We start from the raw sequence: 26,169 nt of genomic DNA on the forward strand, positions 1-26,169 counted from the left end.
AAGAAAGAGAGACTAAGAGTGATAACAGGGAGACCGAAAGTGATACAAAAGGAGAGAGATAAGAGGAAAGAAAAGGAAGGTAAAAGAAAGAAGGGAGAGAGAGAAAAGAAAAGAGGTGCACAATTAGGATAGAATTACGGGATTTTTGCTTACTTTTTCTTATTTTACTTTCGTTTCTACTAGAGAGAGAGAGAGAGAGAGAGAGGGGGGAGGGAGAGAGAGAAGACAGAAGGAAGAGAAAGGGTTGGTAAACGAGAGATAAAATAGAAAGAGAAAGAAATAGAAAGAGGGGAGATTAGGTCAATGCGAAACAAAAAGGGTTGGTAAATTGAGCGAGATACGTAAGAAGAAAGAGAGAAAAATAAATAGAAAGCCAAAGAGCCAGAGACAGAGACAGAGAGTTACGGAGGAAAGGTATAAGACAGAGAGCAGTGGGAGAGAAAACGTGGCAAGAAAAATGGAGACAAAGGAAACAGATCGAACAAATAGAAGAAAAATTAATCAGGGATAAACAAAAAAGAGAGCGCATAAATCAAATAGAATAAAAAGAGAACGAAAGAAGGAAAATAAAGAGGGACGATGTAATCGAGGTATAGGTGAAGGATGTTTTCTTTCTACTTTATTTTACCACCACTATATTAATGAAAAGAAAAGGAGAGAATGAAGGGAGAGCGTGGACGTGTGTGAAAAAGAATGTCTAAAATGGAAAGGAGGAAAAAGAGAAAAGGAGCGAATAAACTTTATTATTATTATTATTATTATTATTATTATTATTATTATTATTATTATTATTATCTTTTTCCCCTATTATGTTCTTAGAGGTTGGGTAAAGGCGGTTAAGATAAATTAACGGGTATGGAATTCTTGTTACTGGGGGCATTTAAACGATGAAACGATTCCAATATTTTTCCCGATTCCGATACAATTACCGATTCCATGTGATTCCTACACAAATACCGATTCCGATTCCTATTCCTATTCTTTATAAATCTCTAATTATTTAGCTATAAGATTGTTATTTTCCCCGATATTCGTAAAAAATACACTTGTGGAGGATGATCTATCGATTTTAGCTTTACTATTATTTTGAAATCAATAAATATTTATTATTTTATCATTATTTCCAGCAATGAAAGATTTTACTCTAAACAAAATCAAATAAAAAAGACAATTAAAAGAATCGTTTTGGCATTGGAAAATAGGCATGAATTTTTCCGATTCCGATACCCGCAAATCTTCTGATTTTTCCGATTTCCGATTCTGATTCCGATTAATCGACCCAGCACTAGTATTTATATATACACTAGTGACCCATTAATGGGAGCTCAAAAAAGCAAACACTAGCCAATAACTGGGTGGAAAATAGTTCAAGCCAATATACATATAGGAATTTAAATGATTCATGTAGATTACATCTGAATGAGACATTTGAAATTCTAAAGATTAAATGCGACTAAGACCTAATAAATTGTAAAGGTGAAATAGCAAACAACTGCATATGCAGAATACTCTTTATTTTAGAGTAACAATACAAATGAAAATAAATTAGATAAATAAAAATTAAAATAAACAACACTTAAAGATAAAAATAGGAAATGTACATAATGCACGCACGTGTTAAAATAAGGTTAGCTATTAATATATGTACATTTTGGCTGCAAGTCATTATTCAAGCACGTTTGATTGAATATGGCAAAGTTATCCTTTTTCCGCCTTTTCTGGATATCTTTTCCATTCACCGAGTGGTCTTTTTTAGTTCAGCTGGTGTTTGTATAGAATGTCGCCCAAACGTTTTTGTTCAGCCATATTCTTCTTAAGCGCTTTCTATCGGTGCATCTGATTATCTTCAGGAGCGATTGTTGTTATTATCGTTTTCCTTTTCTTTTCTTTTGAGGCTTGGTTTATATATCATTTTTTTTTTAATTGGTATTAAAGGTGGGTGCAGGAAGGTTAGAGGCGATTAATTTTTATTTTTAATTTCGATTTTCTCATTTTCTTATTTTATAGTTTGTTTATTTAGTTTCTTTTTAGTTCTTAAATATTGTTAGTACATGTGTCCCGGTGTTAAATGAGATCCGGTTAAAAAGTGACTGTAGTTTTTTAATAAGTATGGCTTCTAGTAATTTTAGCCTCAAAGGACAGAAAAAAAAAACGATTGCAACCACAATTGTTTCGGATGATAATCGGACGCGCCGATAGAAAACGATTGAGAAGAAAATCGATGAATAATAACGTTTAGGCGCCATTCTATACAACACGCCAGCTGAAATAAAAAAGACCGCTCGGCGAATGGAAAAGACATGTAGAAAAATCAGAAAAAGACTAACTCTGTCGTGTTCAATCAGACGTGCTTGAATATATATATATATATATATATATATATATATATATATATATATATATATATATATATATATATATATATATATATATATATATATATATATATATATTAATTCTATTTATACAAACATTAATGGCTACATATGTGCATACATGTTTCTGTAATCACCCACGTTTGGGGATTACGTCCTCAGGCCAAGAATTACCTTCAAAACTGACATTTCCACCAAATACATTTTTCTATTTCGTTTATCAAGTTAAAATACAACCTGGGTGGGAGTCAAAAAAAACAAAAAACGGTAAAAGGATGAGTGAGATCTTTGAAGATAATAAACATCTTTTTTCTCTTTTCCCCTTCCCCCATCCAACCTAACTTTTGGCTTTTTATGGCATAGGGTACTTGAGAGTTTAGTTTTCTTGTCTTAGAGTCTGTAAGTTAATAACCTTAGCTATGGTCAACCAAGTACTGACCGGTGCCTTTTAATCTACCTCCACCCATATATTCAAAAGCGAATCCATGCTGAACGCTCTTTGTTTTATTTACTGAAACTAGACAATAATTCTGAAACTACGTAGAAATAAAGTAAAAATTACATTAAGGTAAATAAAAAAAAACAAAAACAAAAATAAAAAATAAATAAATAAGAATAAAAATAAATTTAATTAAAACAAATAAACCAACAAAATATGAATAAATATAAAACCCGAAAGTTATCTAAACCCCACATGTGCCTATATGCGTGTATCAATCCACTTATAAATTTCTACATTTATCTACACCCGCGCATATATACACATACACATTACAGACATACAGAGACAAATAATAGTGTTTTTCTTTACTTATGTAGCGTGGTAACCTCTTCGTATATGCAATATTATGCTACCCGACTACAGACGGGTGTATATATATATATATATATATATATATATATATATATATATATATATATATATATATATATATATACATACACACACATATGCATATACATACATACATATATATATATATACATCTACACACATATACATATAAATACACACACAACAGACATACACACATACATACATATATATACATACCCACACATACATATATATATAACATATATATAAACAACATTCGGACATCCATACATTTTTGTAATCTATATTGTTACACCAATTCTATACGAGGCAGCCTTTTCTAATAGTTCAGAAATATACATGTATATACATACATCTACATACAATAGACACAGAGATACATCCACATACAAACATACACACAGATATATAGATACAGAGATATATATATAAACATACAAACATACATGCATACATAAAATACACTTATACATACAAACTCACACAAATATAGACATATACATATATACATGCATACATGTACCGTGCCACCAAATGATACATCTAAAGTAGAAACAGACATGAATACATTTACTATATAAATTCACTTTTTCCATCAAATTCCACACGTCTAGTTATGTTTCATGGCCCCATCCGCTTGTTACACTTTCCTAAGTTGTAGGTTTTTACCGTAAAAATTGGCACTACGTAAAAATTTATATTGAATTCAGCATGAATTTCATAGGGTTATCCTCATATTTAACAAACATTCTTTCGATGGTATCACGAACACTCAAATGAGACAAAGATTCACCAGCCTAATTATGAAGACGGTACTTCATACAAAGTTGTGTCGTAAAGTTGTATGAATACTGATTACTACAGGTGTGGGAAATATTTGAAGCGATAAGAAGAACCGTCTTTACCAAAAGTATTAAACAATAACACAGAAAATCTCTTTTACAAAATGAATGATATTTTTCAGCTTGATTAGAAGTCAAACTATGAATTACAGTCCTTTTAACGCGGGAAATAGACGACTTCCTGAATTATTCAGATTTCAGTGTAAGTCGCATTAAAAATAAGGACAACGTTCCTCACGTGTTTACTGGGCTGCAAAAATGTTCAAAAGGAGAAAAAAGCAAAAAAAAAAAACAAGTGTTTTTCGTATTTAGTCAGTTAAAATTTAATGTCTGTTGATTGGTCAAAGAGGATTGTCTTGGCTCATCAGACAACGTTGTTCCGAATACAAGGGAGAAAATTCATAATAGATAAAGAGATAATAATAAATGGAAGGTAGACCATTCTTAATCCATACAAAAACAATTTGTTTTTGTTGAATACACGATCTTTGAAAAACATTCAACTTTAAAAGTCAATGGTTAAAATAGTATCATCCTCTTTCTGGTTTTAATAGTTGATAGTCTTGCGTATGAGATTAGTAGCAATTATGATATTTTCTAGCTGATTCTATGGGAAACCAGCTGGAAGCTGTTATTTAGGCAGATGTGTTAAGTTGCTGTTCTTGGTCTGTAGAAGTCAGTATGACTACCGTTGCCAAGATGTTGATTTTGAGTCAGGTATAAGAGAAACTGGAGACTAGTTTATGATGTATATCGACTGCCGGCCATATGAAACATTGAAATCATTTTCTTTTTAATAATGCGGAGGCGTATAATTTTTACGCTTCTGATTGGCTGAAATAAGAGGTTTACATTAAGGTTTTTATCCAATCAAGAGCCGACATTTTTTTCTTTTTCCTGATTTAAAAAATATTTTTGAACATGTGTGCGACACTACCCATAACCACTAATTACGAAATATCTTTCAAGAAAGACATTTATCGCAAAATTTCTTGATATACTTAGTCATGGATATGTGAGCGACTACATGAAAGTTAAGTAATTTGCATATTCCTTTGGAAAACGACCGTTAATTAATTACTTATTCATTTTTATTGGTCCTTATTAGACGATTTGTTTAATGTCACTATTATGCTGAATTCTGTTTATGCAGTTTCTACATTCTGCATAACTGCGTAGAATTTAAGATGAAAATGTACTAGCACACGGAAATAATTATATATATATATATATATATATATATATATATATATATATATATATATATATGTATATATATATATATAAGTGACCGTGTGTGTGTGTGTGTGTATGTGTGTGTGTGTGTGCAAAGTCTATACCAAATTATTCTTTGAATATTTGATCTACAATGTTGAAATTTGATATATAGGTTATTTGTGACCTTGTCGGTGTGTGTGTGTGTGTGTGTGTGTGTGTGTGTGTGTGTGTGTGTGTGTGTGTGTGTGTGTGTGTGTGTGTGTGTGTGTGTGCGCGTGTGTGTGTGTGTGTGTGTGTGTGTGTGTGTGTGTGTGTGTGTGTGTGTGTGTGTGTGCAAAAAGTCTATACCAAATTCCTCTTAGAATATTTGATCTACAGTGTTGAAATTTAATATATAGGGTATTTGGACTTGTAGTACATTTTCGATTTGGTTTTTAGCCGGCAAAAATTGCTGCTAAGGGATCAAAATTGAAAACAAAATAGTTGCAATTGGTAGAGTAAGTTGAATAAAATATTACCACCTTAGCGCATGCAGAAAATTAAACATTAAAGTCGCTTAATTTTTAACCTACGTATGGATCTCTCGGTAACGACGCTGGAGTGATAAATAACGACTAAAGCTGGAGCATTAAGGTTCTGGTTTCGATTCTAGCGTATGGTACCGAAGTCATATTTCTTTTATAACTTTTGAAATTATTACTACATATTGGATAATAATCAATAAAAAAAAATTGGCTCTAAAATAATAAATAAGAAATATGCATACACTAAAATATAATACTTATGAGTATTTTACTACCGGGCAACACAGAGCAACCTGCTACTCTACTCCATTAATTCAATGATCTCTATGTTTCCTCTGCCACTACAGCTTCAGCGTGAAAATAACAAAACATTTCCAGAACAAATCTTTCACAGTCACCATTTAAAACATTAAAGCGAATTTGGCGAAAGTATGCGTACATTTCATCCCTGTTTATTCCAGACAAAATGCCTCAAATATGAATTGCCAGACAGAGGATAGCAAACAGTTTTATTCTCTATCCATTAAGTCCTCTCACTCCACTCACGTCGGCACGTTATTTTATATAATCTAATTATAATTATTTCCATATGACCATTATTATTTCATATCCAACCGCCATATATTTATAACATATATTTGAACATAAATAATAGGCGCCCCTTCCAGTTCAGTTACATTATACTCCGAATTCTGCCTCAATTCGAAGAATAACAAACTATAATACTGAATGGTTTAAAGTACGGAAATGTGGCTATTACTAATCATTTTAGTTATTCTTATATATTATGATATAATGACACTAATCTTATTTTTATGCATTTGCATATAAATATTGCTACGTTTATCCAACCTTTTCTCGTGATAATTTGCTTTTATGTATGTATCAACTTTTCAGTTAAATAGGGCGTGAATAAACACATCAACTCCGATGCGATACTTGTGATTTATTGATGTCCCTACAACACCAAATGGTAGAGTTTACCATTTGTTCAAAGTGGATAAATTATCTGTGCAAAAAATGTATACAAACAATTTAATCTATGTACACAACAAAATTTGGTTTAAATTTAAATTTAAAATTTGTATATTATTATCGCTTTCTTCTAAATGGAAAAAAAAAGTTTTAGATTAATGAAAATAACTTTTGGAAAAAATTGTAAAAAATATAAATAAAGAATTTTTAAAGGGATAAAATTGAAAGCAATTCTTATGAATAAAAAAATATATAAATGTTTAGTGCCATTTACAAATGTTCTAGGTTTTATAAAATTGACATGCATTTAAAATCACCAAATAATAATCAAATGTTTTTTGTTTCGTGAAAATAATGAAATTTGAATTATTTTTTTTTAAATTCAATCAAAAATAATTTCTTTTAATTTAATGTTTAATGCCAGCTACAAAAACTCTATAAGTGTTGATCTTAATGCATGTGTCAATGTTTATCACTTGTTAAAGACAATCTATCCATACCATATAAAATGCAATATCTGAAAGATATATTTAAATTATTTTCTTTTTAAATTAACAAAGACTATCTTATGATACGCATCGACCACTAAGCCTGCTTCCATCATTGCTATGTACGATAAATTCTCGAGAATGGGGACATAAAGCAGGTGTAGGCTCTTCATTTTTTATTCACAGTCTCTAAAGAAACATACTTTCTAAGGGAACACTATAAATAGGACATTAACAAATTAAAACAGATTACAGTGGTTATCCCTAACATACACCCATGAATATATTGAGACCTATCCAACAACTCAAACGAGTCTGGCCGTTTCGTAATCTATCTATATATATATAACAGTGAACGTGTCTGTGTATCTGTGTTTCTTTCTGTCTGTCTGTCTGTCTATCTGTGTACATTACCCTACGCAATAATTCTGTCAATTTTTAGTCTACAGACACGAAATTTGATATATAGGGTACTGAGATTAGGGAAAATCGATGTGATCGGTTTTCGGCCAGAAATTTGGCAGTTAAGGGGTCAAAGTTCAACGATTTGACCTTTGAGAACTCTACCAAACTCCTCTGCCAATTTTCGATCTAAACACTTGAAATTTTAGATATAGGTTCCTTGGACATGGATCTAACTTAATAACTTGATATGAGCCCAAAACAATACATGTCAAGGGGTCATAATAGGGGTCAAAGTTAAAAAAAATTGACGGTTTTTTTTTGCTCAACATACACCTCCAAACACCTAGGCAATTAATTTTTTCACCCTGAAATCAGCACTTTTCTACAGGGTGGTCAGTAAAAACCGTCCTCTCATGACAAGATCGGTTCTACGCATGCGTCAGACGACGTCATAACCTGATTTAGTTTAAATATTTGAAGATGACTAAATTTCATGTACGTCGTGTTAGCTCAGTTGGTTAGAGCGTTGGGTCATTAACTAAATGTTTTGGGTTCGAATTGTGGTGTGAGATGTCTTTTTTCCGATTTTTTAAATTTTAATATTGAAGCAGGGTTATTTAAGCCATTTTTCACGTAACGTTCGTTTTTCTGTTTTGTTTTTTTTTTTACTTCGCTTATTCTTAGGTTTTCATTAACACCCCCCCACTCCCGATCGACCACACACACCCAAAAACACTCGGGTACCCACCGATTTTTAAATTTTAATATCGAAACAGGCTCATTTAAGCCATTTTTCACGTGTTTTTTTTTGTTTTTATTTTTCAGATTTTTTAAAGCAGTTTTAACGTTCGTTTTTCTGTTTTCTTTTTGTTTTTGTTTTTTCGATTTTTACATTTAACATCATTCGTTTGCCTTACGTTAGTTTTTTTGTCTTTTATTCTTATGTTTTGATTACCCAAACCGCCCGCGTTTCTGTTTCCTTTTTTTTTTCTTTACTTCGCTTATTCTTAGGTTTTCATTAACACCCCCACCCCCGCCCGACCACACATACCTCCAAACACTCGGGCAACGCCGGGTACCCCCTCCCCCCGCTAGTCTTAAGATAAAAACCAAAACAACTAATTAAGATAAAACTTTTTAAACCCGGATCTGAAACTTCCAACGTAGACCCCCACTAATATGTCTCCTTCTCCAACATCAGGGGTCTACGTTCTGACCTTCCAGAGGTTGAAGACCAATTACAGGAGACTAAACCAGACCTTTTATTTTTAAGTGAAACCGGAATTGGACAAACTATTTCCCTAAATGAGTTCGTAATTAAAGGATAGTCCAACTTAACTTCCAAATCTGACCCCCAAAATCGCCATGGACATGGAATATGTGCCTATATTAAAGATGGCTTTCCATGTGGTAGGGACATCTCCAGAGAAGAATCTAACTTACCCTATATGTGCTTTCGGGTTGCACTAGCTCACGCTACCTAATTTATATTTACTCTCTATCGTCCCCATAACAGCGGAGTTACTATCTTTAAAAGCATATCTGAGAAAATTGACCAAGTTCTATCAGCTTAGCCTTCAGCTAACATTCACGTATGTGGAGATTTCAATGTTCATAATGTGGAATGGTTGACTCACTCAAACAAGACCGATGATGAGGGGAGGTTCTGTCATGATTTCTCCATTGCTTATGACCTCTCTCAGATTGTTCATGAACCAACCCGTGTGCCCGACAATGACGGCCAGTATGCGAGTCACTAGACATTTTCTCACAACTTGCTCTGAACTATGTTCAGTTTCCGTTCTGTCTCCTCTTGGATCTTCCGACCACTCAGTTGTATCAATTAAGATAAAACTGAAATGTAATAAGTCCTCAGACGTACCTCTCCATCGTACAGTATATCGATACACTATGGCTGACTGGGATAGTTTCCGTACATTTATATCGGATCTTCCTCTGCGTTCCATGTTTAAAAAGGATGTGTCGTCTATATTATCAGACTTGACGGAATGGTTAACTGTAGGTATAGACCATTTCATACCATCGAAAAAGTTTCATCAAAAACCTAACAGCAAGCCATGGTTCTCTCCAGAATGTGCTGCTGCTATTGCGCACAGAAATCACTTTTTCCACTGCTTCCAACGTAATAGATGTATGGAAACTAAAACTGCTTTCAGGACTGTCAGCAACCATTGTTAGAAAGTAATAAAGAATGCAAGAGAGTTGTATGCTCAGTCCATCAAGTTAAAATTAGCTGAGCAGCGGCTTGGTTCTCACCAGTTTTGGCAAATAGCAAACAGAATCCTGAACAGAAGCGTGTGCTCTATCCCAACTATTATCAATGGACCTGAGTTAATCTTGTCAGCATCAGACAAAGCCAAACTCTTTGCAAAGAACTTTGAAGCTAATTCTACCCTTTGCGACCAAGGCCACCAACCCCCAATATTTCCTCCTGTATCAGAAAACACGCTATGTGATATACGTATATCTGTATGTGATGTTGCCAAGCTAATCAAAAACCTTGATTCCAGTAAAGCAACCGGCCCTGACGGTATTCCAATTATAGTACTCAAAAACTTCAACAAGAACTAGCGTCCATACTTACAAAACTGTTTAAACGTTGTCTTAAGGAGAATTGCTTCCCATCACCCTGGAAAATCTCATCAGTATGCCCTGTATTTAAGAATTCAAGTGATCGTTCATCCCCCTCTCAGTACAGGCCAATAAGTCTCCTGTGCGTCATGAGTAAGTTGCTGGAATCTGTGTTAAATACAGAAGTAATCAACCATCTCAGCAAAAATAACCTTCTTAGTGACACACAATATGGTTTCCGTTCTGCTAGATCTACAGCAGATGTCCTTACAGTTATCTCTCATAGGATTAGCGAATCTCTCGACGGAGGCAACCTTTCTAGGGCAATTGCTCTTGACATATCAAAAGTCTTTGATAGGGTATGGCATAAAGGTTTACTTCACAAGATTTCCAGCTATGGTATAGCTGGAAATGTCTTCTCAATTATTAAATCATTTCTCTCTGATAGTAGTTCAGGGCCAAAAATCAGAAGCTCACAGTATTAATGCTGGAGTCCCTCAGGGGTCCATCCTGGGCCCAACTCTTTTCCTGATCTACATTAATGATCTTCCAAATCACATCCTTACATCATTCGTAGACATTTTTGCTGACGACACTACCATCTATGGTAGCACATCTAAGACAGTAAACGACCAAGTTCTCTCTTATTCTCTCTCCTCTGATCTTGATCACGTTGTACAATGGGGAAAGGAGTGGCTGGTTACTTTTAATGCACCTAAAGTCAATCTTCTATCTTTACATCATCCACGTTCTGATCCCCATCTGGCATCAATTAAAAGGGAGGCCTCAAGTTTTGACAGGCTTCTGGGCTTGACCTTTACTCCTGATCTTAAATAGAATACGTACATCAAATCTGTTGCCAAGGCCGCTGGAAAAATGGTGGGATCTTTCTATCAATCCAGTAGATATCTCACTGCTGATGCAATTCTCTATCTATAATAGAGCCAGATACGTCCAAGGATGGAACACTGTTGCCACATATGGGCAGGAGCTGCTAGACTTGTCTTGCCTTGATAGGGTTCAAAATAGACTTGGTGGCCTGGTGGGAGATGTCCTTTTCTCTTCGCTGCAACCTCTATCTCACAGAAATATGTTGCGAGTTTGTCTCTGATGTATCGTTATTTTCATGGAAAGTGTTCGACTGAACTTCAATCTATGGTCCCCCCTCGCCAAACTTTCACAAGAAACACTCGTCTAGCTGTAAACACTATCAATAATTCCCTCCACTCTTTATCTGTGCCTAAACCTAAACATAGATTCCATGAACAAAGCTTCTTTCTTAGAACTGCACGCCTGTGGAATTGTCTTCCGTTTTCCTGCTTTCCAGCTTTCTATAATATGGTTGTCTTCAAGTACAACGTGAACAAGTTTCTGATGAGCCGTTCCACTTAAGTTAACAAATTTACCGAACTTCCATTACTATCGATTACTATATTGTCCTTTTGACTGCTGTACACTCTTTAACCCTTATCCTTGAGTGGCCTATCGGCCTTGATAAGTGGTGACGCCTATGTAAAAAACAAAAAAGTAAGACATGGAGTATTTTTGTTATGATGACAAAAACCTATTGTTTTAGCCTGAATCACTTTTGTTTATTTATTATTATCTCTCTATGTGTCACTTGATCAGAAAATTATAAGAGCTTTTTTTTTTCCACAGTAATCACCACTTACCAAGGCCCAGAAGTCACTCAGAGATAAGCGTTATTGCAAGTACATTACGTTAGTGTGGAGATTTGATGAAGTGTTTACTTAAGGAGGCGGTTCATTAGGAATTTGTTTACGTTGGACTTGAACACATCCAAGTTGTAGTCAGGTGGGAAGCAGGTAGACGGAACAGAGTTCCACAAGCGTGCAGTTCTAAGAAAGAAGCTTTGTTCATGGAATCCACGTTTTGATTTAGGCACAGATAAAGAGTGGGGGGGAAATTTTTCACAGTGGATTCAGCTAGACGGGTGTTTTTCGTGAAAGATTGGCGAGGGGGGACCAGAGCTCTTGGCATTTTCTTTTTTTTTTTTTTTTTACTGTTTTTGCCTTTTTTACTTAATGTTTTTAATTCAATTCTAACCTCCTATTCTTTCCCATTTTTTTTTCTTTTAAAACGTGTTTTACATAGTTTACTTTTGATCATGAATAAAAAAAAGTCTTCCCCTCATGATTGCAATAATATATATATATATATATATATATATATATATATATATACTAGCAAAAGTACCCGTCGTTGACTGGGTTCAAAAACTGCCTACAGAAAATGGTTATGAAAGTATGATAGGTTATGAAAAGGAAGGGTTGTAAAGAGATAGCTTCGAATTTGGGGGTATCAAAACCAAAGCAAAATATGATGAAAGTAAAAATGAAATAGATAAACCCCAGAATTTAGTATACCATACCTGTTCACACTGAAACACTTATCACAATATTCTTTGGATCTATATTAAAAAACCTTGTTAAACTTTGTGACATATTTCCATTCTATGGAGGTCAGGCGCGAACGAACACCCCATAATTTTATTATACCATAAACATAATTATCAAAGTATACTTACGCAGATAAATATGAAAAGTCTTTATTAAAGTTTGTGTCTATTTCCATTCTATGGAGGCCAGGCGCGAACGCAGACCCCACAATTTTATTATACCATCCCTATTTAAGTTAAAACATACTTATCAAAGTATTTTTATGTACATCTATATCAAAAACACTTGTAAATGTGTTTTTTTAATTTTTTATTTCCATACTTTGATGACCAGGCGCGTGTACGCAGACCCCACAATTTTAATGAATCATCATTATGCCAGATCAAACATACCCATTCCTGTGTCTCGATACATTTTCTATAATTATATGGGATCAGTTTTCTATAATAGTCAACCACATAGGAGCCTATTCGTGATCAGACACACACACACACAGACGTTCAGCTTTATATATATATATTATATATATATTATATAGCTTTATATATATATATATATATATAATTATATATATATATATATAAATATGAAAAAAAGATGATTGCTACGTAATAACAATTAGTGAGCATTCTTATATGAACATGGTAAAAAATCAGTGAATCCTTGTGTCTATGTAAACTTAATTGGATTGTGTGTACCTTCCAAGCAAAATCATAACTCAAGCTCCAAACTAGTAAAAATGTTTTATTGTGAGTAGTTTAAAATGACACTTCTCCTCTTTACGAAATGGCAACAACACTTCCTTCAAACCAGACACAAAACAGACCATATACTTAAAATCCTGGCGGTACCCCCAGCTTGACTAAATCAAAAAACACCTTCTGAATTAAACACAAACAGTCCGTCAGCTTATGGCCAAGAGACCCATCTGTCTCTGAGAGTGACAGAAACAAGAAAATTCTAGCAAAACCTGCAATCTTCAACGTCCACTTTTTTTCCTCCAGAAATCATATATATATATATATATATATATATATATATATATATATATATATATATATATATATATATATATAGTGATGATCATATTTATTGGCACGGTAAAATAAAAGTTAAATTTTGTCTAATAAATTCTAAAAAAGGGATTAAATTAAAGAAAATAACAAAGTATATTATGTATTTTTAACTGGCCTTTCCGATGCAGCAATCGGATTTTAGAAAAAATAAATAACAAAGGAACAACAAACATAATTGCAAAAAACCCTTGTTCAAAATTATTGGCACGATTTATTTAATAATCAATTGTATAGCCTTTGGCCTTGATTACCTTCCTCAGTCGCTTTTCATAGTTTACAACCAAGTTGTTGCACTCTTCAGTAGTAATTTTAGCCCACTCTTCCTGACAATAATCCTCCAATTGAATAAGATTCTTAGGCTTCCTTTGCATTACCCTCAATTTTAATGTTCTTCATAAATTTTCAATTGGATTAAGGTCTGGGCTTTGTGATGGCCACTCCAAAACATTAATATGATTGTCCTCAAGCCATTTCTTAGTCAGTTTAGCCGAATGCTTTGGGTCATTATCTTGCATGAACCACCAACGACGACCAAGTGAGAGCTCTTTAGCAGAGTCTTTCAGGTTTTCATCCAATATTTTAACATAATCTTCCTTTTTTATGCTACCTGTGACCTTAACAAGTCGCCCTGGTCTAGAGGCAGCAAAGGATCCCCAAAACATCAAACTGCCTCCACCGTGCTTCACTGTGGGTATGGTGTTCTTAGGCAGGAAAGCTTCGCCAGATTTTCTGTAAATATAAGACACTTTATTATGGCCAAATAACTCTATTTTCGTTTCGTCAGTCCATAGAACAGGTTTCCAGAATGCAACATCTTTATCAATATGACGTTTTGCAAAGGCTAGCCTTGCTTTCAGGTGCATAGGCTTCAATAAGGGAGTCTTTCTCGGACGACATTTTTTTTTTTTTTTTTTTTTTTTTTTTTGCAAAGGTATCACCACATTATCAAGGCCCAGAGGCCACTCAAGGATAAGGGTTAAAGAGTGTACAGTAGAAATTGGTCAATATAGTAATCATTAGTAATGAAAATTTGGTAAATTTAATAACTTATATGGAACGGCTCATCAAGAACTTATTTACTTTAGACTTGAACACAACCATATTGTATTCAGCCGGAAAGCAAGAAAACGGAAGACAATTCCACAGGCGTGCAGTTCTAAGAAAGAAGCTTTGTTCATGGAATCTACGTTTAGGTTTAGGCACAGATAAAGAGTGGGGGAAATTATTGATAGTGTTTACAGCTAGACGAGTGTTTCTTGTGAAAGTTTGGCGAGGGGGGACCATAGATTGAAGCTCAGTTGAACACTTTCCATGAAAATAACGATACATCAGAGACAAACTCGCAACATCTCTTCTGTGAGATAGAGGTTGCAAGGAGGAGAAAAGAACATCTCCTACGAGGCTACGAAGTCTATTTTGAACTCTATCAAGGCAGGACAAGTCCTTTCTAGCAGCTCCTGCCCAGATGTGGCAACAGTATTCCATCCTTGGACGTACCTGGCTCTTATATAGGTAGAGAATAGCATCAGCAGTGAGATATCTACTGGATCGATAGAAAGATCCCACCATTTTTCCAGCGGCCTTGGCAACAGATTTGATATACGTGTTCCATTTAAGATCAGGAGTAATGGTCAAGCCCAGAAGCTTGTCAAAACTTGAGGCCTCCTGAAGACGAGAGCCATTCATTTCAATTGATGACAAATGTGAATTAGAATGTTGATGATGTAAAGAGAGAAGCTTGGTTTTAGATGCATTAAAAGTAACCAGCCACTCCTTTCCCCATTGTACTACGTGCTCAAGATCAGAGGAGAGAGAATTGGAGAGAACTTGGTCGTTTACTGTCTTAGATGTGGTACCATAAATGGTAGTGTCGTCAGCATAAATGTCTACAAATGATGTAAGGATATGATTTGGAAGATCATTAATGTAGATCAGGAAAAGAGTTGGGCCCAGGATGGATCCCTGAGGGACACCGGCATTAATACTGTGAGCTTCTGATTTTTGCCCCTCAACTACTACTCTTATGAACCTATCAGAAAGAAATGATTTAATAATTGAGAAGACTTTTCCAGCTATACCATAGCTAGCGATCTTATGAAGTAAACCTTTATGCCATATCCCATCAAAGGCTTTAGATATGTCAAGAGCAATTGCCCTAGAAAGATTGCCACCGTCGAGAGAATTGCTAATCCTATGCGATATAACTGTACGGACATCTGCTGTAGATCTAGCAGAACGGAAACCATATTGAGTGTCACTAAGAAGGTTATTTTTGTTGAGATGTTTGATTACTTCTGTATTTAACACAGATTCTAGCAACTTACTCATGACGCACAGGAGACTTATTGGCCTGTACTGAGAGGGGGATGAGCGATCACCTGAATTCTTAAATACAGGGCATACTGATTGTACAGTTTGCGTTAAGCAAGCTGGTTTCCCAATCCGACAGCGTGTCGCCGTCGATGAGTGTAAACACATAATGGCGATTCCTCTCTTCTTTTATAAGGGGGATAACTCCACTTATGCCAAGTCTGAGAGAAAGGGCGATAACTCCTTTCTGGCCTCTACATACCCCTCCCCCTCGTGACCACAAAAGCAAGTTGTTGTGGTCATCCTTTATGTGGAGAAATACCCGTGCGACTTCCCCCGCATTTGCAGCGAAAAACCCCTTGGGGCTCTCGTCCTCCGACTTGACGGTTCCCTTAACGGAGGAGGACTGTATTTTTGGGTATCTCCTCCCGTGGTATCTTCCACTTCCATTTCTTCCTCATGCTCGCTGGGGGATTCCGTGTCGGCGTGTTGTTCCACCTCCATTGCCTCCTCCGGAGGTTGTTCCAGTGGGGTCTCCACATTTATAGGTGGGTTCGGGATTTCTTGTCTGATGTTACGAGGGCCATCCACTACCGGGTGTATTCTACGGAGAAACCGACGGTTGCGCAATGTCACTCGATTGCTTCCATCGACCCGGACTTGGTACTGTCGGTACCCCTGGGTCTCCACGATTCTCCCTGTCTTTGTCCATCGACGTGGGTGGTTCCCGTCCTGGTTCTGGATCTGGACGTAATCTCCTACCTGGAGTTCCCGGAGTGGGCGACTATGTTGGTTGTAATACTGCTCGTTCCTCATATGTCTTTTGGCCATTGCTACTTCCCTTAGTTTGCCTATTTCTGTCCACTGTTTTCGAACCTGGTATCTGTCCCGCAGGACAGGAAGGTGGTCTTTAATGACCCGACCATACAGCATCATGGCCGGGGACATGTCCAGATCCTGGACAGGCGTGTTCCTATGGGTCAGTAGTGCTCGGGCTGCCCGATCATGGCACAGGCGTCCATAACTGTCCGTATTGTCCGCCAGTATACGTCTCGCGGTTTTGACGGCTAACTCTGCGCGGCCATTGCCTTGGGCATAATGCGCTGATGAGGTACGTTTTCGTATGCCCCAATTCCTCAAAAAGGAGTCATATTCCTGGGATTCAAATGGTGGTCCACCATCCGACGAAATCTCTTCCGGTACGCCGTAGGTACAGAACCAAGTCCTCAAGGTATCGCACACCGTCTTGGCTCTTCCCGACGTCATTAGGGCCACTTCAACCCATCCCGTATACCTGTCTGCATATACCATAAAGTGTCTACCCTGCATCTGGACGAAGTCAACCACCACTTGTTGGAATGGAAATTCCGGGTCTGCTGGGGACATCAAGGGTTCCCTGGGCTGAGACGGTGCGATTTCATTGCACGTGCGGCACTGGGCTCTTGTTTGCCTGATGTTAGCATCCAACCCTGGCCAGAATAGTCGTTGTCTCGCATTCGCCAGCATTCCGTTCACACCCTGATGAGCGAAATGAAGAGATTCCAATATCTCTGCGCGGAGTTGTCGAGGTATTAGGATTTTGTTCCCCTTGATGATCACTCCTTCCAGGCAATATAATTCCTCACGCATAAGCCAGAAGACTCGAACTACGGTTGGGATATTGTTACGTGACTGGGGGAAGCCATTTTGAATCAGCTCTTTCAAAGTCCTGCATTCTTCGTCCGTGGCTGCCGCAGCCACAATCCTTCCCCATGTGATGGCTCTTAACGTAGTATCATTCTCGTACATCGATGTTAGGGCGGCTTTGACTGCGGTGTCAATGGATTGGTCCTGGTCTCTTGGTGGGGTGCCCGCCGGGTACCGAGATGCACAGTCAGGGGCCAAGTTGAGTTTCCCCGGTCGATGTTTTATCTTGAATTTATACATGAGTGACTTTTCCTTGAAGTTTAACAGGCGTGGGTTTTTTATGTTCTCCAGGGAAAATATCTTTACGAGCGGTAAGTGATCCACTGTAATCACCAAGTCTGGGCATCCGAGTATGAACATGCGGCATGATTCCAACCCATAGATCAGAGCCAAGGCTTCACCTTCCACTGGTGCATATCGTGATTCCGTGTCGTTGGTAAAACGGGATCCCGCCAGGATGAGTTTCCAATGGCCATCCCCACAACTCATGTTTAATTCCCCCTCACATCTGCAATGCTTTTGAAACAGAAAATACGATATCCCTGTTTTGCTGTAGTCTGTCACGAGTCCTGTTGCTCTGTTCATTTCGAACGTTTGGATGCTTTTTTCAATTCTTTCCACTATTATTTTTTCGACTCTTGGAATACCTGTTCCAGTGTCTCATCTCAATAAAATTTCTTGTCCTTTGTTTTCAGCAACTCTCGGAATGGGGCCATAACTTCGGCTTGTGAGAATGCATAGGAGACTTGGTTTACGAGTCCGAACCAGGACCTAACCCCAGTAATATTTGTCGGGGTGGGGAAGCTCAGGATGGCTTCAGTCATTCTTCTTGTGGGTTTGACCCCGTTCGCTGTTACTTGAAACCCTGCGAACTCCACTTCCATGTCAGCAAAGTGAAACTTGTCTGGGTTAAACACAATCCCTCTATCGGCGCAGTGGTTTATATATTCAATTGTGTGCCAGAATGAGGATTCCATTGAGTTGTCCCACAGGAGACTGTCATCTATACACCGAGTTTTTCGAGCCATGTCCATGGTGATATCGTCAAACCGACGGGTGTAGCCATCTCCTGATCCATGGAATCCTTGAGGGGCTCGACAGTACCTGTATCGACCCCATTCAGTGATGAACGTGGTGGCGTTCCGTGCAGCTGGAGACAGCGGTAAACTGTGGTAACCGTTCCACGCATCGAGTACAGTCTTCCTGGTATGTGCAGGTATTACCGAGACCTGATTGAATGGGGACGAAGTGTGGTGCGTCTCCCTCATGGTCGCCTCGTTCAACTTTTGTAAGTCCACCGTCCGCCTTGGGGATCCATCCTTTTTTGGTGTGACCACCATTCTCGAGCACCAAGTAGTTGGTGTGCCTACCGGTACGGGTTCGATTATCCCCAGTGCCACGTCACGGTCTATATTTTGTTTCACCTTTTCCTTCCAATGATGGGGGACAGGTATTGGTGTGTGGATTGCCGTCGGTGTCGCATCTGGGAGGAATTTTATTTCTAAGGGTTTACCCTTCATTACTTGGAGTGGTTGGTGTGGACAGGTATTGAATGCGCTGGCCTTGAAATGTTCCTTTAGCCATTGCTCCAATTTTTCTCTGTTAATGTCGGTTGGCTCCAATGGGATTGCTGTTGGTTTCTTCGGAGCCGGTGTTCTGCGCGGACACCCGCAAGGGGCCGTCTCTTCTGTTTCCGCTGAGCTGCTTTGCGATAATGATGTAGGAAAATTGGATGGCAATAATTTCAGCTCCTTAAGTGCCGTCTGTGATAAGTAGAGCCCGGATGTGTTGTCAGACACATACACTGCCTGTCGTGTTTCTCTTGATCCCACCTTAATATGTAAAAACAGGACCCCCTTGATGTGTAACTGGCTATTTGTTATACCCCTTATCCGATGGGTAGTTGGAACCAAGTACTCATTTGGGTACCCGAGGAGTCCTTGAATCTTGGGGCCAACAGAGCAAGTTTGGGCTCCTGTGTCCGCGAAGGCTTGGATGGCGTGGGTGCTCACTTTCATCGGCTTCTTTGGCACCCTTCCAAAGGTCGTATGGCACTTGTTCATTACAGTTACCTCTGCTGTAACTGAGGGGGGCGGTTCTGAGCGCCCACCTGGAACTGTTTCCCATTCCACTCAAGGTGAGGAATGTTTGCCGGTTGTCTCTCATTGTGTCTGTGAGTAGGGGTTTTATCCGTGGTGCAAAACATGAACAACTCCCCGCTTTTTATAACCTCCGTTTTGGATCTATTAATTTTCCGGCACACCTTTTTAATGTGCCCTACTATTCCACAAAAGTGGCACTTGAGTCCCACTGCTGGGCAATCTTTCCGGTTCATCGATCCACCTCGGTGTGATGTTTTTCCGCAACCGTTGCAAGGTTTGGTGTCCCGTGGGTTTGACAGGGCCTTTGCCTCATGCATTTGTTGTACTTGATTCGACTTTTGTACCCCAGATATCGTGAGAGGTTGTGTGGTATCGGAAAAGTGTGGAGTTGCTTCGTCTGTTGCCTCCAGGCAAACCAACCGTGAAAACTTTAGATCCAAGGTAGGAAGTGTAGCTGCCTCTGCCAGTACCCTTCTCTGGTGTTCGATATTTCTTAACCCTGCCATCATTTGCCCGGCAACCATATCGTCTGAGTAATTAACCTGCTGCCGGCAAGTGGGTTCGTTCGGACACTGAATACTAAATTCACAAAATTTCGCCTGGCCACGTAACTTCGATAAAAAATGGGTCACTGACTCACCCTCATTTTGCTTCATGGAGTGAAACATTTGCCGGTGGACTTCCTTGTGTAAGCCTCGAACGGCCACCAGTCGTATTTGGCAAAGTAGGAACTCTTCTGCCGCATTGTTGAGTCGTTCTGGTCCAATGAGCTCAAAAAGTAACCTGTTCGTTTCCGGTGTGCATGCTTCTCGCAGTTCGTTTCGAATTACAGCTGGATTTTCGAGTCTGCACATCTCCTTGTACCGTGACCAGGTGTCTAAAAAGAGTGCCCATTCGCTATCTGTTGAGTCCAGACCTATAGAAGGTCGCTGCATTCTTTTTGTTTGCGACGTGTTCGCTCGTCCATGTAAGATGTCCTTCCGTAATTCGATGTTTTCTTTTTGTAACTCGACTAGTTGACGTAATAAGAGAACGTTTTCTTGTTCCATAGTGTAACGATATTTAGTCCAATGCTGCGATATAAGTATTTCACGTTTTAAAGTGACAATATGTTCGTAGCGTCATGTACAGTTTGCGTTAAGCAAGCTGGTTTCCCAATCCGACAGCGTGTCGCCGTCGATGAGTGTAAACACATAATGGCGATTCCTCTCTTCTTTTATAAGGGGGATAACTCCACTTATGCCAAGTCTGAGAGAAAGGGCGATAACTCCTTTCTGGCCTCTACACTGATGAGATTTTCCAGGGAGATGGGAAACTATTCTCCTTAAGACAACGTTTAAACAGTTTTGTAAGTATGGGCGCTAATTCAGGTTGAAGTTTTTTGAGTACTATAATTGGAATACCATCAGGGCCAGTTGCTTTACTCGAATCAAGGTTTTTGATTAGCTTCGCAACATCACGTACAGATATACGTATATCACATAGCGTGTTTTCTGATACAGGAGGAAATATTGGGGGTTGGCGGTCTTGGTCGCAAAGGGTAGAATTAGCTGCAAAGTTCTTGACAAAGAGTTTGGCTTTGTCTGATGCTGACGAGATTACCTCAGGTCCATTGATAATAGTTGGGATGGAGCACACGCTTCTGTTCAGGATTCTGTTTGCTATTTGCCAAAACTGGTGGGAACCAAGCCGCTGCTCAGCTACTTTGGACTTAACAGATTGAGCATACAACTCTCTTGCGTTCCTTATTACTTTCTTACAATAGTTGCTGGCAGTCCTGAAAACGGCTTTAGTTTCCATACATCTATTACGTTTGAAGCAGTGGAAAAAGTGATTTCTGTGCGCAATGGCAGCAGCACATTCTGGAGAGAACCATGGCTGGCTGTTAGGTTTTTGCTGAAACTTTTTAGAGGGTATGAAATGGTCAATACCTACAATTAACCATTCAGTTATGTCTAATACTATAGAGGACACATCCTTTTTAAACATGGAATGCAGAGGTAGATCAGATATAAATGTACGGAAGCTATCCCAGTCAGCCTTAGTGTATCGATATACTGTACGATGAAGAGGTACGTCTGGGGACATATTACATTTCATTTTTATCTTAATTGATACAACTGAGTGGTCGGAAGATCCAAGAGGCGACAGAACAGAAACTGAACATAGTTCAGGGCAAGTTGTGAGAAAAAGGTCTAGTAGGCTCGCATACTGGCCGTCATTATCGGGCACACGGGTAGGTTCCTGAACAATCTGAGTGAGGTCATAGGCAATGGAGAAATCATGACAGAACCTCCCCTCATCATCGGTCTTGTTTGAGTGGGTCAACCATTCGACGTTGTGAACATTGAAGTCTCCACATACGTGAATGTTAGCTGAAGGATAAGTAGAAAGGACTTGGTCAATTTTCTCAGATATGCTTTGAAAGATAGTAACTCCGCTGTTGTGGGGGCGATAGAGAGTAAATATAAATGCAGTAGTGTGAGCTAAAGCAACCCGGAAGCACATATAGGGTAAGTTAGGATCTTCCCTGGAGATGTCAAAATCACGCTTTCTCTTAACGGTTAATTTAAAAAAAAAAATCTTCTGAACGCTATTAAAAGTTAAATTCTTCACTAGTTTGCAATTTGGAGACGGAAGCGTTGTTGTGATAAGTGATTTTCTCTACTAATTCGCACTTTTTATTTTTAGATTCAAATATTAATAACTACATTTTATTTCAGTATTTAATTTATGTATTTCTGTTGTATTAAATGCTAGCTTTTTTTTTTTTTTTTTTTTTTTTCTCGTCCATAAATGTTTATCTACCAAGTTGATCTTAAATATTGTATAATCAATCCATTATATTAAACCAGCTCTCTTCAAAACTCTACCAACTGTATGTCGAGATACATTCACTCCAGAGGTGCTCTGTTCATCAACAATCTCCCCAACAGAGATCCTTGGGTTTTGTTTTACTTGTCGAACAATTTTCCGTTCATCTCTTGGGGAAAGAATCCTTTTTCTCCCTCTACCCTCTAAACTCATAACGTGGCCTTGCGATTTGAACTTGTTTATTATGGCTCTAACAGTGGATTTGGGAAGGTTTAGCTTCTTTGAAATCTTATCATAGCCCTCCCCATTGGTATGGCATGCTACAACAAGCTTCCTGACGTCTTCGCTGTGTTCCTTAGTTTTAACCATGGCGATTGAAAATTATAATTTAGTCACTTATAATAGTTTAAATCGCTATCTAAAAATTATCTGAAAAAAATTATTCACTGAATTAGCGTTAAACAAGCATAATATGGCTATAAAAAAGTTCAGAAAGCACGTAAACCGGAAATTGATTGATATTATACTGATACTAAAAGAAAAACAAAGCCGTGCCAATAATTTTGAACAAGGGTTTTTTGCAATTATGTTTGTTGTTCCTTTGTTATTTATTTTTTCTAAAATCCGATTGCTGCATCGGAAAGGCCAGTTAAAAATACATAATATACTTTGTTATTTTCTTTAATTTAATCCCTTTTTTAGAATTTATTAGACAAAATTTAACTTTTATTTTACCGTGCCAATAAATATGATCATCACTGTATATATATATATATATATATATATATATATATATATATATATATATATATATATATATAATAAAGGTAAAACTTATAAAAATGGCGTTTTGTTGACAAAAACCTATTATTTAATCCTGAACCATCACCTCTCCCTCTCCCTCTCTCTCTCTCTCTCCCTCCGTCCCTCCCTCCCTCCCTCTTTTGTTTTGAACACGAACTGTGTCAATTGATCAGGAAATCACAAGAGCTCTTGGCATATTTTTTTTACCGTTTTTTTTTAACTTAATTTTTAAAATCCAATTCTAATTCTCCTGTTTGAGCCTTCTTTCACTTTAAATGTGTCTAACCCCCCCATTCTCATAACGAAGTTCTTTTCATTTATGAATGATTTATTCATAAGCCTCACCCCCATCTGTGGCCTTGCATCTCTTGAGAAATCGTAAAACTTAACTGCATATCATATTTCCACTCCTCCAATGCAACAAGAAGTGCCAATCCCTTTTTAGTAACAATTTAAATTATTAAATGCCGTTTCCTATTGTATATCCTCATTAGTAATTCATGTAATCTTATTTATATTTGTGTGTAGGATTTAAAACAATGTGTTTCTTCATTTTCTTTTTCTTTCAGGTCATCAGCATCAGTTTGGTACATGTTTCATATGCTAGCATGTGTTGGACGACTTTTAGAAATGGAATAAAAGTACACCATAAAAGTCTTCAGAAAAAGAAAGTTCAACACAAACCAAACCAGCATGGATTATTGAATTTCGCTTCTTTTTTTTTCTTTTTTTTTTTTTGCTGTTTTTTGCCTTTTTGTTTCTTTTTTCTTTTTTTGCTTTTTTTTTTTTTGCTTTTTTTTTTGCTTTTTTATGCTTTTTTTTTGCTTAGCATCATTATCAGATGAAGTGAGACTTTTTTTCAGTATCCTGATGTTACAATTGACATTATAATCGTTTACATATTGCAATGGAAATTATAACGGGACCATAATGCATTAGTAGGTAGCCACCTCTTTAGTTTTCGCTACTAGACAGTCAGCCGACCCCCCCCCCATTTTGACAACCAGCAACATATATCCAATCACCCACCCTTTCTCCGGCAACCTTCAGAGAGACACCCACATCTTGCCTACCAGCAGTATACTCAACAACACACCCCTTCTATGTGAGTGGCAAACAGCCAGACGAAAAAGCCTCTATTCATCACTCTCGCTCTTTCTCTAAAAGTAAAAAACGCCAAGTTATGTAGCAACAAGCGGCGACAGGCACAGATTATGAAGAAGGCGACTTGGTCATATATAAAGAGATGAAAATGAAACCATATTTAATGAGAAGAACAAAACCACGAGGTGGAAAAAATTTTCTCAAAAATAATTCCACAAAGGGCTAACACATAGGACAGGCGCACAAAACGCTGTGCCTCGTCTAGCTATGCTATAATGATAATCCGCGGCATATCAAACAGCATGCCATGCGCCCCAGTCATCAACAATGAGATGACCGAAAAGGAGCAACTATGATTTCAGAACTTACGTTGCGAGGGAATTCAATGGACATTGTGTGAAATGTTTTGTTTCAGTTCAGACAATAGATTACGAATTTGTCATAACATAAATTAATGTTCATGTTTGAACTACATGGTCCAGATTAAAATCGACTCGAAGTGTGTGTCTGAAGAATAAAAGAACTCTAACGAAATGATGACTCGCACCATGAAATAGAGAATATTTCGCACGAGAAGGACCAAGTTCTTGTTGAGTAGTCTCCATAAATAATCAAATTCTGCCCAATTTATACCATTAACGGTTACTACACTACAACCTTACATTACTTAACCCTTGTCTTCGAGTGCCCTTCGAGTATTGATAAGTGGTGACTGCTAAGTAAAAAAAAACATAGGTTGAAGATAATAATAAGCAGAGACGAAGCTTCAGTGCAGGGGACTATTGCCCGATCCTGGCCTATTCCGGCTCGTAACATAATATACAACATTTTATTTGAGTATCATGAAAATAGTTATACATAAAATAGTTATACAAGAAAATAGTTATGCATGAAATTACATGAAAATAGTAATATGACGTATCGAGAATTGTCATTTGGTGAATCAGGTCGAACGAAAATTGAAGTTATGAAATATTTTTGCTCGGATGGGAAAATGTGTTGTCCGATAAGTTCAAAGCAACAAATGCATTCTTGATCTTTTGACGTAATCAAAATGTCTGATATAATGGAATGGCCGACAACCGGAACTTAATTCAAAGATAAACTAAAATTCCTTTGAATTATCAAAGCGAAAAATGAGATCAATAGATAATTTTAAAACAAATAAAATCGCGTGATTTACTTTAAGTCAAAGGAAAAATAATTTTCCTGGATATGGAAAAATTCCATTAGTAAGCCAGGGAGGAGTTAAATAATACAACGTGTAAGTTGGGCGTTAATTAAAGGAGGAGTCAATCCAATTTTGTAAATGGACCAATGAAAAAGGGCCCTGTCGAAGTATAATCAACCAATGAGAAAAGGCCCCGTCGAATTATAATCAAACAATTTGATTGATCGATGACACACATGGGTGTCGTCATCATTCCATAATTGTATTATAAAAGAAATGAAAAATCAGAGATTAAGTGAGAGAGTCCGGAATCAGAGTCAAAGAGAGCTAAGTCGAGTTGTTCCGTCTCGGCAGAATCACCTCTCCTCTCTCTCCCCCTCACTTGTTGCTTGATAACTCAACGCTTATAACGTGTCGATCACTTA

This window comes from Euprymna scolopes, chromosome 31 (genome assembly GCF_053919585.1).
Source record: "Euprymna scolopes isolate OS-2025 chromosome 31, ASM5391958v1, whole genome shotgun sequence".
Classification (NCBI taxonomy): domain Eukaryota; kingdom Metazoa; phylum Mollusca; class Cephalopoda; order Sepiida; family Sepiolidae; genus Euprymna; species Euprymna scolopes.